At 42.7% G+C, this 20,689-nt stretch overlaps 1 protein-coding gene across 2 annotated transcripts in view; it reads left to right on the top strand.

Moving 5' to 3' along the window:
* Positions 1-20,689, top strand: part of ca10a (carbonic anhydrase Xa) — an 815,225-nt gene that overhangs the window by 1,157 nt on the left and 793,379 nt on the right. The gene's annotated exons all lie outside the window — the stretch shown is intronic.

Below are 20,689 nucleotides of genomic sequence, written 5' to 3'. Positions count from 1 at the left end.
GGGAGAGGGGGGTGAGTGTGAGAGTAAATGAGTGTGTAACTGGGTGAGTGTGACAGTGAGCGAGTGTGTAACTGGGTGAGTGTGACAATGAGTGAGTGTGTAACTGGGTGAGTGTGACAGTGAGTGAGTGTCTAACTGGGTGAGTGTGTTTAAATGGGTGAGTGTGAGTGTGTAACTGGGTGAGTGTGACAATGAGTGTGTAACTGGGTGAGTGTGAGTGAGCGTGTAACTGGGTGAGTGTGACAGTGGGTGAGTGTGTGACTGGGTGAGTGTGACAGTGAGTGAGCAGGGTCTCGGGGAGAGCGAGTGGATTGTGTCAGTGGATTATTTAATGTCTCCCCACCTCCTGTCTGCTTTCACATATTGAATGACCGGTGGAAATGAACCTGAGCGTCTTGGAGAAACGGCTTTATGTTTAATTATTTAAAAAACCCCTTTGTGTCAGGGTTGGATTTGGTTTGGAACATTTCAGCGAGCGATCCCTTCTGTTCCCCTGTTCGCCGGGCTGTGTGTGAACCACTCTGGGAATCCCATTCCCAAAGCGCAGTGGTTTGGAGGGAGATGTTGCTGAGATGATGGGGAGGGGGTAGGTGTTAATTACAGACACTAATACCCCCCCCCCCCCCCCCCCCCCACCCCAAGCAGGGCTTTGCTTGTTGCTGTGCTGCAGTTGGACAGTGTACCGCTGTTGCCCTGGGATGTAATGGTACAGATGGGCAGATGGGACCAATTGGGTCAGTGTGAACCAGAGAATGTGCTGAGCCAGGGATGGAGACAGCACTCCTGGGGTGAACACTCACCACCCCCCCACACACACACCCACACACTCCCCGGACACCGACCAGCCGCCTCTCCCCTCCCTCACTACAACAGCCATCTCCAACCGTCCGGCAGACAGCAGGAAGTTTGAAGCTTTAATCCTGATTTAGTGTAGGATCTGAGAGCAAGAGGCGACAGCACTGATCACTGTGTTCGACACCGAGCACACCTCTCCCGTCCGGCACTGACACATCAACCTGGTTAAACACGCATCAATCACTCCCTCAGTAAATCGACCGGAAAATCCGACACTCGCAGTCACACACAAAAGAGAAAGAGCCGAAAACCATGAATGTGGTTTGGAAATTAAATTATGAATGTTTTGGCTCTCCCTTCCTCTTTGCAATCAATCAACCAACCTGCAATTCAGCAGTTAGTGAGTCATAGAACCATTACAGTCAGTAACCCATACTAACCAGAGATTAATACAAACACTACAGTCAGTAACTCACTCTAACCAGAAATTAATACAATAATTACAGTCAGTAACTCACACTAACCAGAGATTAATACAATAAATACAGTCAGTAACTCACTCTAACCAGAGATGAATACAATATTTCCAGTCAGTAACTCACAGTAATCAGAGATTAACATAATAACTACAGTCAGTAACTCACACTAACCAGTGATTAATACTGCACAATAGTGGCAATCAGCAACTCAGTGCCTAATGTAATGATAGATTTCAGAAACTTGCCCAAATGCACTTTAATCACTCACTGAGACTAACATAATGATTTATTTCAGTAACAATCCTAATAAATTAGTAACATAACCTCCCCCCCCCCATCGGTGATTAATTTGACAATTTTGTTTAGTAAATTATGTTAATCAGTCTTTTATACAATAATACCTTTCAGCAGCTCACTCTAACCAGTGTTTAATAGTCATTTATCTTAATAACTTACATTAACTGATGATAAATTTAATCATATTTCAGTAACTTCTCACTCTAACCAGCAAGTGATAGTATCATGTATTTCAGTAGCTCACCGTAACCTGTAATTAATCTCACAACTTCACTCAGTCTCTCTCTCTAATCAGTGATCAATGGATTGCTGCATGTCAGTATTTCAACTCACCAGGGATTAATGTGACAATTTATTTCTGTAACTCATTCTAATTTGTGATTAATAAAGCAATTTTTATTAGCAACTCTCTCTAACATGTGATTAATATAATCATGTTTTTTTCAGTTCTCCCTCTAACCAATGATTAATGTAGTAATGTTTTTTTTCTGTAAGTCATTCTGACCATTAATTAAATTAATGTTATCCATCATATCATTTCCTCTTTGGGTCCTGGAAAACCAGTGCCCCTAGATTTTCCTGCTGCATTCTCTGTGGTGATGCCTCAGTCAGTCAGAACCAACTTACAATCAATCAATGTCCTCTTCCAATAAATCAGAAGTTAAAATCAGGTGATTGTACATGCTGGAAATCTGAGGCAAACAGAGAATACTGGAGAAACTCAGCAAGGTATGGCAATCTCAGTGGAGAGAAAAACAGAGTTAATGTTTCAAGCTTTATTTGACTCTTTTTTCAAAATATCTTCTTCTCACATGGTATAAATGTTGTGATTGTTAGAAATTTGCCATTCTTGTGTTTGTTGTGCTGAGTGCAAGATGAAAGGTTTCAGCAACATGTCTGACTTCAGCCATGATGCTGTATTTCTGTAAATCCTCAATCTGTACCACTGATTTCTGCTCTAATTCAGCTGTCCCACTCTCCGAGGTCAGGAAGTGAGGTTGCGAAGGTGGGGCCTTCATGATGATCTCAGCCAGTGGGAACTGTGTTGTAGGTATCATTGCATTGTAAACTGAGATAACCAACATCAGTTCAACTGAATCAGTGAAGAGCAAAATATCTTTCAACAGCACACCTGAACTATTGCTTAATAAAGTAGTGTAGTTTAGAACTCCCTTAAATTAAATTAATTTAATCATTAATTCCTACTAACTCTAACCAACCTTTGAAATAATAATGCATTTCACAGTTCCTCAATGTAAGTCCACCTGGTTCACTAATGTCCTTTTGGCAAGGAAACTGTCATCCTTACCTGGTCTGGCTGACACATGACTCCAGACCCACAGCAATGTGGTTGACTCTTAACTGCCCTCTGGGCAATTAGGGATGGGCAGTAAATGCTGGCTTGGCCAGTAACACCCACATCCCATGAATGAATAAAACAAAAGCAGTGATTATTTTAAAAATGCCTTTCTTTAACTAGTGATTAATGTAATAATGCAGATCACTCATTCCTCAATATTTTGGGAATGTCAGGTTAATCACACTGTCAAGTTTGTGAACGTATTTAAGTTAAAGAATAAAAAAGTGGTAGCTATTAATAGTCTGAGCACAGATACATAGGAAACAACTCTAACTCCGGGAGTGGAAAGAGCTTTAAGACTGAGTAGTCAATAAACTCTACCAACAAAAAGAGTTCTCCAGTTTGGTTTCAGAGTTCAGCTGTTTGTCTTCACAGAATAATGCTGGTTTGAAGGAGGTCATTCAACCCAATGTGCTTCTCTGAAGAAATGAGTCAATTTTCCTTAGTTCTCCACTCATTTCCCATAACCTTTCACTCTTCCTTCCATTTTCCAATCCTCGATGTTAAGCAACTCTGGTGCCACTGAAACTCTTTCTCCTTCGTAAGTCAATTAAAACGCCTCATGATATGGAACACTGCCACTAAATTCACTCTGCTCTAAAGCAATCAATCCCAGCCTCTCCAGTCCCTCAACTCTGATCATGCTATTTTTAAAATCAGGCATGGTCATGAGTTAGACCAGCATTTATTGTCCGTCCCTAGTTGCCCCTTGAGAAGGTGGGAGTGAGCTTGCCTTCTTAAACTGCTGCAGTCCATGTGCTGCAGTTAGACCCACAATGGCCTTAGGGAGGGAATTCCAGGATTCTGACCCAGCAACACTGAGGAATATTGGTATATTTCCAAGTCAGGATGGGGAGTGGCTTGGAGGGGAACTTGCAGGAGGGTGGTGTTCCCATGTATCTGCTGCTCTTTTCCTTCTAGATGGAAGTGATCATGGTTTGGAAGATGCTGTCTAAGGATCTTTGGTGAATTTCTGCAGTACATCTTGTAGAGAGTGCACCCTGCTGCTACTGAATGTTGGTGGTGAAGGGAGTGGATGCTCGTGGATGAGGTGCCAGTCAAGTGGGCTGCTTTGTCCTGGATGGTGTTGAGCTTCTTGAGTGCTGTTGGAGCTGCACCCGCCCCCACAGTGTGGATATGAAGAGACTATGTGTATTGTCACCAGAGTTGCTGCTGACAGAGATGGATTGGAAAGCATAGAGTCATAGAGATGTACAGGATGGAAACAGACCCTTTGGTCCAACCTGTCCATGCCGGCCGGATATCCCAACCCAATCTAGTCCCACCTGCCAGCACCCGGCCCATATCCCTCCAAACCCTTCCTATTCATATACCCATCCAAATGCCTCTTAAATGTTGCAATTGTACCAGCCTCCACCACTTCCTCTGGCAGCTCATTCCATACACGTACCACCCTCTGTGTGAAAAGTTGCCTCTTAGGTCTCTTTGATATCTTTCCCCTCTCACCCTAAACCTATGCCCTCTAGTTCTGGACTCCCCGACCCCAATGAAGAGATTTTGTCTATTTACCCTATCCATGCCACTCATGATTTTATAGACCTATATAAGGTCACCTCTCAGCCTCTGATGCTCCAGGGAAAACAGCCCCAGCCTATTCAGCCTCTCCCTATAGCTCAAATCCTCCAACCTGGCAACATCCTTGTAAATCTTTTCTGAACCTTCCAAGTTTCACAACATCTTTCCAATAGGAAGGAGACCAGAATTGCACGTAATATTCCAACAGTGGCCCCTAACCAATGTCCTGTACAGCCGCAACATGACCTCCCAACTCCTGTACTCAATACTCTGACCAATAAAGGAAAGCATACCAAATGCCTTCTTCACTATCCTATCTACCTGCGACTCCACTTTCAAGGAGCTATGAACCTGCACTCCAAGGTCTCTTTGTTCAGCAACACTCCCTAGGACCTTACCATTAAGTGTATAAGTCCTGCTAAGATTTGCTTTCCCAAAATGCAGCACCTCACATTTATCTGAATTAAACTCCATCTGCCAATTCTCAGCCCATTGGCCCATCTGATCAAAATCCTGTTGTAATCTGAGGTAACCTTCTTCGCTGTCCACTACACCTCCAATTTTGGTGTCATCTGCAAACTTACTTACTGTACCTCTTATGCTCGCATCCAAATCATTTATTTAAATGACAAAAAGTAGAGGGCCCAGCACCGATCCTTGTGGCATTCCACTGGTCACAGGCCTCCAGTCTGAAAAACATCCCTCCACCACCACCCTCTGTCGTCAACCTTTGAGCCAGTTCTGTATCCAAATGGCTAGTTCTCCCTGTATTCCATGAGATCTAACCTTGCTCATCAGTCTCCCATGGGGAACTTTGTCGAACGCTTTACTGAAGTCCATATAGATCACATCTACTGCTCTGCCCTCATCAATCCTCTTTGTTACTTCTTCAAAAAACTCAGTTAAGTTTGTGAGACATGATTTCCCATGCACAAAGCCATGTTGACGATCCCTAATCAGTCCTTGTGTTTCCAAATACATGTACATCCTGTCCCTCAGGATTCCCTCCAACAATTTGCCTACCACCAAGGTCAGGCTCACTGGTCTATAGTTCCCTGGCTTGTCCTTACCACCCTTCTTAAACAGTGGCACCACGTTAATCAACCCCCAGTCTTCCGGCACCTCACCTGTGACTATCGATGATACAGATATCTCAGTAGGGGCCCCTGCAATCACTTCCTTAGCTTCCCACAGAGTTCTAGGGTACACCTGATGAGGTCCTGGGGATTTATCCACCTTTATGCATTTCAATACATCCAGCACTTCCTCCTCTGTAATATGGACATTTTGCAAGATGTCACCATCTATTTCCCTACAGTCTATTTTTCCATATCCTTTTCCACAGTAAATACTGATGCAAAATACTCATTTACTATCTCCCCCATTTTCTGCGGCTCCACAGAAAGGCCACCTTGCTGATCTTTGAGGGGCCCTATTCTCTCCCTAGTTACCCTTTTGTCCTTAATATATTTGTGAAAACTCTTTGGATTCTCCTTAATTTTATTTACCAAAACTATCTCATGTCCCCTTTTTGCCCTCCTGATTTCCCTCTTAAGTATATTCCTACTGCCTTAAGTTGGGACGAAGAGGTATCAACAGGTTCAATGAGTGAGTGAAAAATTGGCAGATGTGGCACCAAGTGGGAAAGTGTCAGGTTGTCAATTTTGGCAGAAGGAATAAGAAACCTGAATATCGTTTAAATGGAGAGCGAGTGCAGAATGTGGCTGTTGCAGAGGGATCTGGGTGTCCTTGTATATGAAGCTGTTTACAAGTACAGTAAGTAATCAGGAATGCAAATGGAATGTTGGCCTTTATTATGAGGAGGGTGTGGAGTGTGTGTTGAGAAACCTTCCCCTGGTTATCTGGAATCTGTTCCAGACCCTCCAACTCTGAGAACTCAGCACTTCTCCAATATCAAGATTAGAGTGGTGCTAGAAAAGCACAGCAGGTCAGGCAGCACCCGAGGAGCAGGGGAATCAATGTTTCGGGCAAAAGCCCTTCATCGGGAATGAGGCCTGCTCCTCGGATGCTGCCTGACCTGCTGTGCTTTTCCAGCACTACTCTAATCTTGATTCTAATCTCCGGCATCTGCAATACCCACTTTCGCCAGTTTCTCTAATATCAGCTTCTTGCCCACATTGTCATTGTCCCATCACCTTGCATCGACCCGAAGGTCTGTAATTCCCTTCCTGAATCTCTCCCCTTCTCCAGCTCCTTTTAAGATGCTGCCCTCTCACTTGTCCTGCTATCTCCTCAGGTGCTCAGGTGCGTTCAATAGAACATAGCCTGAGGAAAGGGCATTAAGCAAGAGGCATCGGCAATTGTGTTGTGATTGGTGGGGGGGGCAGGTTTGTGGGATATAAAAGGTTGGGTAGTGTGTAGGAAGGAATAACTAGGAATTCAGGAGCAGTGACAGAGCACAGTCCCTAAGGATTGATGCAGTGTTGACAATAAATTGCAAGATGAGAGAAGTCTACATCAGAGAATTTGGATGCTGTGTTGAGAATGGGAGAGAGGCAGGAGTTGAAAGGTATGTGAGGTGTGTGGGTTGTCAGAATTGTATCTCCAACATCAAACAGCTGGCTGAAGAAAGGAATACTCACTGACAGATCATCAGAAACAATATTTGTTTGTTATTCGTTCTTGGGATATGGGTATCGCTGGCTGGGCCAAGCATTTATTGCCCATTCCGTGTTACCCCTTGAGAAGTTGGGAGTGAGCTGCCTTCTTGAACCATTGCAGTTCTTGGGGTGAAGGTGTCCCAGGATTTTGACCCAGTAACAGAGCTTCAATTATTGTGATTCCAATTTTACATGAATTAGGAAATGCTAGGGTTTAAGCTAGTTAGGAGAGTCTACCTTTCACTACAGATGCTGGTTCCTTGGCATCCACCCAGCCTCTGGTGTACAGTCTGTTTGGCCACCTTTCTGAGTTACCCTTGACTGTAAGGGCGTGCAGGCTGTTCAACAATTGGGGCATCACAGCTCAGCCTCATCCCACCTGGAGCTGACAGTTGACCAAGAGAGAGGAATGTGGCTGTGACTGTGGAGGGATGCTCCAGGAGTCTAGCACCTCAGGATCTCAGACTGGAGGTGATCCACTGTGACAGTCAACTAGCTCCTGAGAATGTGCAGAGCTGCTGCTTTGTTGATCCTGGGATTGTAGTGATTTTGTCTTTGAGTGGTTGCTGATGGGGAAAACACTGACTGTTATGACTGACTGATTTAAAATGTAACACGAGGCTAAATTTCTTCATGAAAAGGAAGATTGGTCGTCAATGGGTAGGACAGAGATCACATCTCTCCAATTTCTTACTGAGAACAAACCCTTCAGCTCATCTTGCAACTGCTGTCCTGGGGTCTGGGTTTGGATGAGATGTTCTTTCCAAATATGAATCCCACAGAGAAGTCATAAACAGCTCCATCTATAAAGAATGATTTAATTCAATGTACAACAGTATGATGTGGAGCCTCTGGAACTCACTGCCACAGAAAGCAGCTGAGGCCAAAACATTGAGTGTTTTCAAGAAAGAAATAGATATTGTTCTTCGGGCTAAAGAGATCCAAGGGTATATGGGAGAGAGCAGCAACAGGGGACTGAGTTAGATGTGAGTCAAGATTAGAGTGGTGCTGGAAAAGCACAGCAGGTCAGGCACCATCCAAGGAGCAGGAAAATCGACGTTTTGGGCAGGAGCCCTTCATCAGGAATGAGGCTGGGAGCCTCGGGGGGTGGAATGATAAATGGGAGGGGCGTGGGCCTGGGGAAAAGGTAGCTGAGAGTGCAATGGGTGAATGGGGGTGGGGATGAAGGTGATAGATCAGAGAGGAGAGTGGAGTGGATGGGTGGGAAGGGAGATTGGCAGGTAGGACAGGTCGTGAGGACGGTGCTGAGCTGGAAGGTTGGAACTGGGGTAAGGTGGGGGGAGGGGAAATGAGGAAACTGGTGAAGTCCACATTGATGCCCTGGGGTTGAGGGGTCCTGAGGTGGAAGGTGAGTTCTTCCTACAGGCGTCAGGTGACGATGGAGGAGGCCCAGGACCTGCATGTTCTCAGCAGAGTGGGAGGGGGAGTTGAAATATTTGGCCCCGGGGCGATGATCAGCCATGGTTATATTGGCCCAGCAGGCTCGAATCGCCGAATGGCCTACTCTTGCTCCTATCTTTGCTTCTGTGACTCTGTCTGTTTCACGTCCTGTCATTAACAGCTTGTTAGCAGAATGTGTCTTTCTGTAACGTGTGAATTCTGGGAGGTGCTGTTTGTCAGTAGATTGTTAATTATAGAGGAATGTAGAGGCTGCCCTACATTTTCACGAATTCTGGAATATTCACAACTTCTTTAGATCTCCTTGACGTTCATAAGAAGAAGGTTTTAGAGTCAGAGAGGTGTACAGCATGGAAACAGACCCTTCGGTCCAACCCGTCCATGCCAACCAGATATCCCAACTCAATCTAGTCCCACCTGCCAGCACCCAGCCCATATTCCTCCAAATGCTTCCTATTCATATACACATCCAGATGCCTCTTAAATGTTGCAATTGTACCAACCTCCACCACTTCCTCTGGCAGCTCATTCCATACACGTACCACCCTCTGCATGAAAACGTTGCCCCTTAGGTCTCTTTTATATCTTTCCCCTCTCACCCTAAACCTATGCCCTCTAGTTCTGGACTCCCCGACCCCAATGAAGAGACTTTGTCTATTTATCCTATCCATGCCCCTCATGATTTTATAGACCTATATAAGGTCTCCCCTCAGCCTCCAATGCTCCAGGGAAAACAGCCCCAGCCTGTTCAACCTTTTCCTATAGTTTAAATCCTCCAGGGAGAACTAGCCATTTGGATATAGAACTGGCTCAAAGGTAGAAGACAGAGGGTGGTGGTGGAGGGTTATTTTTCAGACTGGAGGCCTGTGACCTGTGACCAGTGGAGTGCCACAAGGATCGGTGCTGGGCCCTCTACTTTTTGTCATTTACATAAATGATTTGGATGTGAGCATAAGAGGTACAGTTAGTAAGTTTGCAGATGACACCAAAATTGGAGGTGTAGTGGACAGCGAAGAGGGTTACCTCAGATTACAACAGGATTTTGATCAGATGAGTCAATGGGCTGAGAATTGGCAGATGGAGTTTAATTCAGATAAATGCGAGGTGCTGCATTTTGGGAAAGCAAATCTTAGCAGGACTTATACACTTAATGGTAAGATCCTAGGGAGTGTTGCTGAACAAAGAGACTTTGGAGTGCAGGTTCATAGCTCCTTGAAAGTGGCGTCACAGGTAGATAGGATAGTGAAGAAGGTGTTTGGTATGCTTTCCTTTTATTGGTCAGAGTATTGAGTACAGGAGTTGGGAGGTCATGTTGCGGCTGTACAGAACTTTGGTTAGACCACTTTTGGAATATTGCGCGCAATTCTGGTCTCCTTCCTATCGGAAAAATATTGTGAAACTTGGAAGGGTTCAGAAAAGATTTACAAGGATGTTGCCAGGGTTATATACAGCCATAAGGAAAACCCTCCTAAATATCAGACATGAAATGGAAGAGGCAGTGTTGGACTGGGGTGGACAAAGTTAAAAATCACACAACACCAGGTTATAGTCCAACAGGTTTATTTGGAAGCACTAGCTTTCGAAGCGCTGCTCCTTCATACGGGAGCTGGTGGGCCCAGTTGGACTATAATCTGGTGTTGTGTGATTTTTAACTAAATGTCAAGGATAGAGAGACAACTTGTCTCAGTGATCCAACTTCCACTCAGTTACAAAATCAGTTGAAGAATCAGAATTCACTCAATAACATACAACATGGCAGGTATAGGTGAGGCCACTATGACTGAACAAAGCCAAAATTGCAATTTAAAACTCTGCACAATGTAGATGGCTTGAAAACAAATATATTATGCAGTCATAGAGCACCGCAAAAGGCCATTCAACCCTTCATTGTGCCTATGTTGACTCTTTGGAAATGTGGTTAGATTAGTCCCATAGTGTAGTTTGATTGATTTTACTTTGGAATGTAAATCGTCTGGTGTCATTTTGGGATTGGGGCTTAAACTATTGAACTGTGCCAACAAAAACTACAACTCACTGCATTTCTGTAGAGCCTTTATTGCAGTGGGATACTACCAGGTGCTTTACAACAAAAGTTTCAACCAGAATTTGACATTGACCAATATAAGGAGATGTTAATCAAATGGGTATATATTGGGGGATAGCATCGAGTGGAATTAATGATGGATATGTCCCTGGAGGGTTTTATCTCGCAGGAGTTAGTTGATCGATATAATTAAGGCAGGTTTGACTGGTCAGGGTTAATTGGTCGGTGTATATCAGGTGGGTTTTTCCTGCTGGGAGTTAGTTCTAATTTCTCAGTTTCCTAAGGGGCACAGAAGACAGTAATGTTCACATTGGCTGTGACATCACCATTGACACACATGTGTGTCCTAGCTGTGAAACTACTCTTGATGATACCAGTGGAAGGATTGACGATCATGTGTTAGAGTGTCTGTCAACATTATGGGACCCATCAGCTCATTCCTTCCACTGTTGACTCCTTTGTTAAATCAGCTCATTTCCCAGGATAAGTCACTGTAATTCAACACACACAATATGATTGGTTTAACCTCCATGTACACCCCAATTCATATTTTCCCCTTCATTCACCCCTCTGGAAAATAAATGGTATCAGCCAACATTGAATTGAATTGAATTGAGTTTATCATCACGTGTCCCGAGACACAGTGAAAAGTTTTGTCTTGCGAGCAATACAGGCAGATCACAGAGTTAAGTAGCATAGATAGTAAATAATAGGGTAAACAGCGGCAAAAACAAAAACACAGGGACAGGTGAATGTTAAGAGTTTGTGAGTCCATTCAGTATTCTAACAACAGTCGGGTAGAAACTGTTTCAAAACCGGCTGGTGTGTGTGTTCAGGCTTCTGTACCTTCTCCCCGGTGGTAGAGGTTGTAGAAAAGCATTGCCAGGGTGTGATGGATCTTTGAGAATGCTGGCGGCCTTTCCTTGACAGCGGGCCTGGTAGATGGATTCTATAGATGGGAGGTTGGACTTTGTGTTTATCCGGGCCAAGTTCACCCCTCTCTGTAACCGTCTCCGATCTTGAATGGTGCAGTTGCCATACCAGGTAGTGATACATCCAGACTGAATGCTCTCGATGGTGCACCTATAAATGTTGGCAAGGGTATTCACCATCATGCCAAATTTCCTCAGTTGCCTGAGGAAGAAGAGACATTGTTGGGCCTTTGTAACCAGTGCGTCCACATGAAGAGTCCAAGAAAGCTTGTTGTTGATGACCACTCCCAGGAGCTTGACACTCTCCACTCATTCCACCTCTGAGCTGTTAATGTGTAGAGGGACATGAGTAACATCCTGCCAAAAGCCAATAATGAGTTCCTTGGTTTTGCCGGCATTAAGAGCTAGGTTGTTCTCAGTGCACCATTTTTCCAAGTCTTCCACCTCCCATCTGTAGTCTGTTTCGTCGTCATCTGAGATTGGACCGACTATGGTGGTGTCATCAGTGTGTGACCTGCTCCACTGTCTCTCAGTATTGTTATTTGTTTACCTCCTTTACTGCAAGCATAAGGAAATACTTCCCTGTTTTGATAAAATTCTCTTCGCCAACAAAGAAGGAAGAATGTTTGTGACTATCCTGAATCATCTCTCCCTTCCTACCAATCACCTTTTTGTACCGATCCTACAATTGTAATTCCCTTTTCCTTTCTTAATGCCCTCTTTTCTGAAGAGTCTTTGACCTTCCTACTACTATAATCAGCTTCCTATTTACCTTCTAACAATTGGCTTTGATACGTATTGCAGTGAAGCCACTGTTGGAATATTGTGTCCAATTCTGGTCTCCTTCCTATCGGAAAGATGTTGTGAAACTTGAGAGGGTTCAGGAAAGATTTACAAGGATGTGGCCAGCGTTGGAGGATCTGAGCTACAGGGAGAGGCTGAACAGGCTGGGGCTGTTTTCCCTGGAGCGTCGGAGGCTGAGGGGTGACCTTATAGAGGTTTACAAAATTATGAGGAGCATGGGATAGGGTAAATAGACAAGGTCTCTTCCCTGGGGTGGGGGAGTCCAGAACTAGAGGGCATAGGTTTACGGTGAGAGGGGAAAGATGTGAAAGGGACCTAAGGGGCAACTTTTTCACGCAGAGGGTGGTACGTGTATGGAAAGAGCCGCCAGAGGAAGTGGTGGAGGCTGGTACAATTACAACATTTAAAAGGCACCTGGATGGACATATGAATAGGAAGGGTTTGGAGGGATATTGGCCAAGTGCTGGCAAATGGGAATGGATTAATTTAGGATAACTGGTCGGCATGGACGGGTTGGACCGAAGGGTCTGTTTCCATGCTGTACATCTCTATGACTCCATGCCCAGTCTTATTACAATGGGAGCATTGTTCTTGATATCAGTTTTTTTTGTTGTAATCTTTCTCCTTTATGACATTGGCATCCTGCATCGGTTCCCTAAACCTGGTCCTCCTCCGCCCACAGCTTTTCAATTCCTTCGGTTTCCTTGTGGATTCCCATATGTGACCATCCCCTTCCCTGTAGTTGCCTGTGTGAGATGTTACAGAGGGAACTGCAGTTTCTTGGATGTTTGATACTTGATGCCCTCCAAACTAGGTTTTAAGGTTTTCCGGAATACTATTTTGGAATTCTTCCATAATCATGACTTTCCTTACGTTCTCAAAATTTTTCCCTAATTGCAGTGATCAAAATCATTGATCCTAAATTATTCCATTTCCCTTCCCTGTAGCAAATACCTGATTGGTTGATTGTCCTTGTTGCAGTCCGCATTTTAATTGATAAGCTTCAGGGGCAATTCATGAGCATTGACTATTGGTTTTTTTTTGTTAACCTTTTTTTATTTTATAGATCATTCTGCTGACAAATTGGAGTAGACATTCACAGATGTACATGTCAAAGACGCACACTCCCAACAAGGTCCAGGCATCTTTTCACCACTTTGTCTGTGAATCATAGAATCATAGATTCAGAGAATTTTACCAGACAGAGGGAGGCCATTCAACCCATTATGTCTGTACCAGTTCTGTAAAGAGCTACCCAGCTGGTTCTGTTCTCCAGCCCTATCACTGTAACCCTCTAACTTCAGAACTTACAAAAAAGAAGCTGGATACATAGTTGAAACCTCATATAGAATCCACCTCCACTACTTTCCCATTCCAAATCTGAACGACTCTGAGTGAAGAAGCCTCTCCCTATCTCACTCCTCACTCTCTCACTGACAATCTTGAAATTGTGACCTCAATTACTGACATACCAACTCCTAGAAACTGAATATCATTCTCGTCCCTTTCAAAATTGTTCATAATTTTGAACACCTCGATAAGGTCACCTCTTAATCTTCTCTGCTCCAAAGAGCGTTAGCCCAATTTCTCTAATTATTCTTTGTATCTAACATCCTTTATTGTTGATATCATCCTTGTAAATCTCCTTTGCCCTGTCTCTGAGGCTTTAACATCCTTCCTTAAATAAGGTGCCCAGAACGGAACACAATCTCCAGATCTGCTCTGACCAATGACTTGTAGGGGTATGGCATCACTTCCTTGCTTCTATACTCTATATCTCTATTTATAAGCCCAAGGATCCTGTAGCAAGAAAACTATCAACTCCATCTCTTGTAAATTTAAGCACTAAACACAAATTTCTAATTAAGTCAAATTGGATACAAAATCACAATCTGTTCCTTCTTCCAGTGCTTTAAGATTTCTCTGACCATGTGATTTTCTCTGATTTCCTTTATCTCTTTAGACTTCCACCTTTTTATCTTCAATTACCATTATCTTTTTCTTTCTCCTTTTCTCTCAATTTCCATTTTTTCTCTCTCCTCACATTCCAAGATTTATTATTTCCAATTCTCTTTTCCTTTCATTTTCCTCCCTTACCATTGTCTGTTTTTTTCTTCCAATCCAAGATTTTCGTTTTTCTCTTTTGCTTCCTAAGTCAAATATTCTAAATATTTCTGGTTTAGTTTGAGCAAATTCTAATGTCACGTCAAGTTCAAAGTCCCTTCCTTTTAATTCTAAATGGCAGGTAATGGCAGCATTACCTCCTTACAAGATCCTAGTTTAATTTGTTCCTCTCAATTTATCTGCTATTCCTCTCAGTTTAGCCTTAGTCAAAGACTTCAAATAGTCTACTATTATTGCTTCTACTCCCAGAAAAGTCTTAGCAATGTGAATAACCATTTAGATAATCCAATCAGTACACTAAACCTCACTACGCTACTCCTGATTTATGTCCAAAATGTCCCTCTACCTATTTCTGTTAATAAGTCACCTTCTTAAATTCAATGAATTCAAAACTCACAAAAGCACCACATTGTTGTGATCCCAGTCAATGTTAATACTGGACTTCTGAGATCTCAGAACAATCCTGGCTTGATCGACCAAATTTTACTTTTTGTATAATCACTGAAACATCTTTACATGAGGCTGCAAGTGTTCTTTAACAACAGAACACAAATTCATTCCATCGAAGTTGAAACCAAACAAAATGACAAAAATCTGTGCAACTTTAGATCGATCTTAAAGTAAAATTTCAAACTATTTATCAACATCATCTGTTTCAGAGACTCGATATCCAGGATATATCACTTCTCGCTCAGTTTTTAAAAGGTATTTACTTCACTGACACATTTTGGTTTCTTTCCTTTGAACTACGGCAACGGTTTCAGTTTCCCGTCCTGTTCCTTCTGAGTCCACTGACATGAACTTTTCACAATTCTGATGACCTAAACTTTTCCAGTTTGAATGTTTGTATTCCGAATTTCCCAGCTTGGAAGGTGCACAGGCTAAAAACCCTATCTGTGGCAATTGGTTCCCTAGACTGAATTGGGAAAAAAAAACTTGGTTCTGCTCCTCGATAAAACCTGCTCTCTTCTGAACTGAACTTCGGGTTCCTCTCAACCAAAATTTTGAAGTCAAAACTAAACTAATTGCCTTGATGTGTTTGCTCTGTGTATGATAAACTCAACAGTGTAAACATCTTATCCATTAACATCACATGGGCTTTGCCAGGCACACTGCTTTCTTGGATCTGGTGTAATTAGGTCACTGTTCCAAGTTGACTTTCTGACCATTTAAACAAATACTTTTACAGATCTGAGCTACATCCATCTGCCTTTATTTTTAAATCCAAATCCAAATGTAATGTATGTCATGCACCTTTCACCACAACAGCCAATGGAGCATAGTCACTGTTTTAGTGCAGGATAAAAGTTAGCTCATTAATGCATGGCAAGATTCCACAAACAGCAATATGATCAAAGACCAGACTGAGCGGTGTGGATGGGGGGATGGACATTGGCTCAGGACATAGGGGATAACCCTGACCCTTTTTTTTGAAGTAATGAATCCTGAAGATAATTTTACATCAGCTGAAGTCTTCAGGTGAAGCCTTGGCTTAAACTCTGCAAGACCCACTGAGCACTTCACTGAGGGGTCAGACTGGATTTCCAAACTGACTTTCGTTTTACAGACCAAACATTTCCTCCTGCCTCCATTTAGAAATCTGACTGAAGATTAATTTCTGGAATATTATGCATTGCTGCTAGACATCATGTCAAACTTATTCCTTTGCGAGACTTAACTTTCTTTTAAGTATATTCTGAAATTAATTTAACTTCAAAACATGAATTGGTAATCTTCTGTGTCAAATGTCATAACATAACACAGCCTCCAACCTTTTGAACCTGTACAGTTAGTGTCAAATGAGTATTTCTCTTTAATCATGTGTCTGAATAATAATGAGTTAATTAATATTGTTTATTATTCAGTGTAGCTCATTGACAATGTCCTCGAAGGTTCTCGATAAGATTTGTGGAGGTTTGTGAAGCCTTAGCATGAGTTTTCTTTTCTGCTAATTAGCCCATCTTGGGAAATGTAAATGAATTCTAATGATCATAATTTATTAACTGGAGGTTTTCACTGAGTAACGTTATATAACTGGAATAAGATCTCTCCCCAGGACACCTGCACTTCTCATCACTGTTTCCGGTCTTAAGGAGTCAGTAAGTTCCACAAAAACGCCTCAGGCTTCTCTTCAACCATTAATCCCAATGCCTTCCATCAATGCTGAGACTCTTTGGCCCTTCAAGACTCTGCTAGGAGTTTCCCCATTTGACCAAGATGAGATGAGTACATTGTCTGTCTCTTAAAAACACAGAAACCCAGAGCAGGAGTAGGCCATTTGGCCTTCTAAGCCTGTTCCACCATTCTATGATCATAGCTGATCATCCAACTCAGTCCCCTCTTCCTGCTTTCTCCCCCATACCCTTTGATTCTCTTTCGCCCTAAGATCTACATTTAACTCCTCCTTGGAAACAGTCAATGGTTTGGCCTCAAATATTTTCTGTGGCAGAGAACTTGCCCAGGCTCCCCAATCTCTGAAGTGACCTACCGTATCCTATGACTGTGACCCCCCATCTCCACCCCCAGTTCTGGCTTCCCCAGCCATCAGGAACACACTTCTTGAGTTTCTCTTGTTTATTACAGCTAGAATTTTATAGATTTCTATTATATCACCTCTCATTCATCTCAATGCCGGTGAATATAGTCCTTTGTGTCTCTTTCTCTCTCTCTCTCTCTCTCTCTCTCTCTCTCTCTCTCTCACTTACACTATCCCACCGGTCATAACCTCATTCTCCATATGACCAACCATATGCTTTCTGTATGTGAAGTCAGAAGTCACACAACACCAGGTGACCTGACGAAGGGGCAGAGATTTCAAATAAACTTGATGGACTATAACCTGGTGTCATGTGACTTCTGATTTTGTCCACCCCAGTCCAACACCAGCACCCCCACATCATAGCCTTTCGATATTAGACTTAGGACCAGTGCAGACATGCAAAATTATTGACTTGTTAGAAACAAATTTTATTCAAACTCTTAATTTGTAATGTAACTATATAAATATTTACCCCTCTGTTATGAACCTACAAGGTGGTAATACTAGACAAGTCACATATGAAAGTGAAAACTAGATTGGTAAACACTAACCTGACTTTTTTTATTGTAATTGTGCAGGTCAGTTACTGAACATGTTCACAAGAGTCTGCCAGTGTACTTTTAACACCAATAATAAAAGATTTGTTAAGCAGGAACTATATTACATCAGAACAAAAGTTGTGAATATGTCATAACAGATACCATAAATGGATTCACATACACATTATCCTTATTATTACAGCAATATCTTTACAAAGAGCCTAACTCCAGTAAAATATTTACCACTATCTTCACATCAAGGTTTGTTGCTGAGGCTGGCACAGTTGTATCTGGTTTCCTTCTGGAGAACCTCTGTGTATCCATTAGATGCTTTTCTTTCAGCTGATATCTCCTCCTGATACACCAGAAACAAAGTGCAAACTAAACTCTCGATAACTGTAACTTCAGAGCGAGAGATCCTCTGGTTCCTAGCAGTCTTTCTCTGGCATGCCTTCACACACTGACTGACTGACCTCGAGATTTTTCTGCCAGTCTGTCTGTGTGTCCCTGACCCCTGTCACTAGACAGCAGTGATTTCTTTTCAAACAACTAAACTGCTATCCCCCATTTCTTCCTGTAAGGGATGGAAAACCTAATTGGAAATGCATGATAGCATCTCTGTCACCAAGCCCACAAAAACAACTCTTAAACAAAACTAATAGCATCTCCCTACTCTCAACACATTAAGTGCGCAAATTAAATTTAGCTTAAAGTTATATGTTGCTCTTCACGCCTACATGCACGCAAACACGCACACAGACACTCACACAGAGACACACAGACACACACAGAGACACTCACACACAGACAGACACCCACAAAGAGACACACTGACAGAGACACACTGACACAAACACAGACAAATACACACACACAGACACAGACACACACTCACTGACTCAGACACACACACAGACATGCACACGCAGTCACACACACAGACAGACATCCACAGAGAGACACACTGACACAAATGCACACCGACACACACACACACAGGCACACACAGGCACACTGACACACACTGGCACACACACACTGACGCACACACACACACACACACTGGCACACACAGGCACACTGACACACACGCACTGACCCACACACACACACTGAGACACACAGGCACACTGACACACATGCACTGACCCACACACACACTGACACACACACACTGACACACATGCACACAGACACACACACACTGGCACACACAGGCACACTGACACACATGGACACATGCACACACTGTAAAGGGAAAAACTGGATTTCACACCGCAAAGACTCACTTTGGGATTAAAAATAACTTTAGTCACTTATTCTTAGTTCTTGAGGGCAATAGTAAAGAATGTCTATAATGTCTGGAACACAAAGACAGATGTTACAACACAAGCAGATGTCTCTGGGATATTTGCCAATGCACCTTACTCAGGAAACGACAGTATCAAGAGTTCTAACAGATGCTCTTCAGGAGGACAGTCGTGGTTCAGACTAGACCAGGGCTCCAGCTACTGCACTGGGCACACAACAGGAGGTTTTCTAGAAAAAGGAGAACTAAGCTGGGAAGCTCTTTTCCTTCATCAAGCTGACCACCGGTTGCAAAATCCAAACAAACAATCTCCAACCTGGTCCACACAAGGCATCTCCTGTGAACAAGCAGTTAGCACAAGGCAGGTACCTTTCAAGAACTGCCTAGTTTTTTTTAAAATACTGTCCTTTCAGTAAACCTCTTCAAAGTAAGCAATCCATCTTTCTCCAATGCTCTTTGAATTGAAGTCCACAGGAATAATTATATATGAATCAGTTCCCTTTTCAAATGTGTTTCATTGATAAAGTATAAACAAGAATAGAAATCTTAAAAAATGCTGAGACATTTACATATTCATTCTCAATTATTCGTTTACCTTATAAACCTGCACAGTTACCTTTCATATATTCTTTATTCTTAGATAATTCAAGCAAAGTTACATTCTTCACAAATCGACCATTACATTGTTCCTCCTCACAATGTCAAAAATCTTTCAGCAAGAACTCTGTCATAGCAAACGTCCTGGAATTCTAATTCTTAAATTTTCTACAAAGGCAAATGGTTTATGATCAGTAAACACCAGTATTTCTCTACAATCATGATGGCATTGTACTTGAGAATATTGAGCAAATACTCTTTTTTGGTATCAATTTAGCTTCTCAGGAAAATATCCCACTAACTTTCCAATGGCCAACTCATCCCCAGCTGTCTTCCCCCCAGCTCCACCCCCACCCTCCTATTTATCCCTCAGCCTCCTCCCCCCCCCACCTCCATTATGCCCAAAATGTTAATTCTCCTGCTCCTGAGTTGCTGCCTGACCTGCTGTGCTTTTCCAGCACCATACTTTTTGACTTGGATTAGGACTGGCCCAAGTCTCTTATATTGATTGCTCTCTGAAAGGTTTAGTGAAGTGAGGGGCAAAAATGAGGTTAATTGACCATGATTGTTCAAAATCCGTTTGGTTCTCCCCTGACCACATTCCCTGGATGTTCTTTTGCAGTGAATCAGTCAGTGGAGTGGCTGTTGTGCTAAAGTTTGATACAAGCCACACCTTCCCAAAAAAAATCCTCAAAATTCTGCATAGAGTATTGGGGGAGGAAACTCCAGTAATGATTGTACTTTTGCTGTTCTTGGCAACATTTGTCCTACCATACATCCGAGGGTAGATTACTCATGCTTTTACATACAATTTGGCAAGGTTTATCACTAAGTTGGTAAACTACTTTTCCAAATAGAACATTTAACTATTTAAGTAGTCCTCCCAAGTGCCATTAGACAACAATGCATCATCAAGTTAAAGCACACAGTTAGGAACATTGGCTACTACTTGATTCATCAGCCTCTGGAAAGTGGCTGAGGTATTGTTTAGCATCACTTGGCATTGACAAAGACCATCTAGTGTGACAAAGGCAGATATTTCATAAGCTGTGAGTGTTAAAGGACTTTGCCTGTGTCATTTTAGAAAATCTATTTTTGCAGATAAATATGAGGTGTTGCATGTTGGTAAGGGAAATCAGGGCAGGACTTATACACTTAATGTATAAGTTTCATAGCTTCTTGGAAGTGGAGACCTAGATAGATAGGATAGTGAAGAAGGTGTTTGATAATGCTTTCCTTTATTGGTCAGAGTATTGAGTATAGTAGATTGGAGGTCATGCTGCAGCTGTACAGG

The sequence above is a fragment of the Chiloscyllium punctatum genome, chromosome 39, assembly GCF_047496795.1.
Source record: "Chiloscyllium punctatum isolate Juve2018m chromosome 39, sChiPun1.3, whole genome shotgun sequence".
Lineage (NCBI taxonomy): Eukaryota > Metazoa > Chordata > Chondrichthyes > Orectolobiformes > Hemiscylliidae > Chiloscyllium > Chiloscyllium punctatum.
This window is presented reverse-complemented; position numbering and strand designations above follow the sequence as displayed.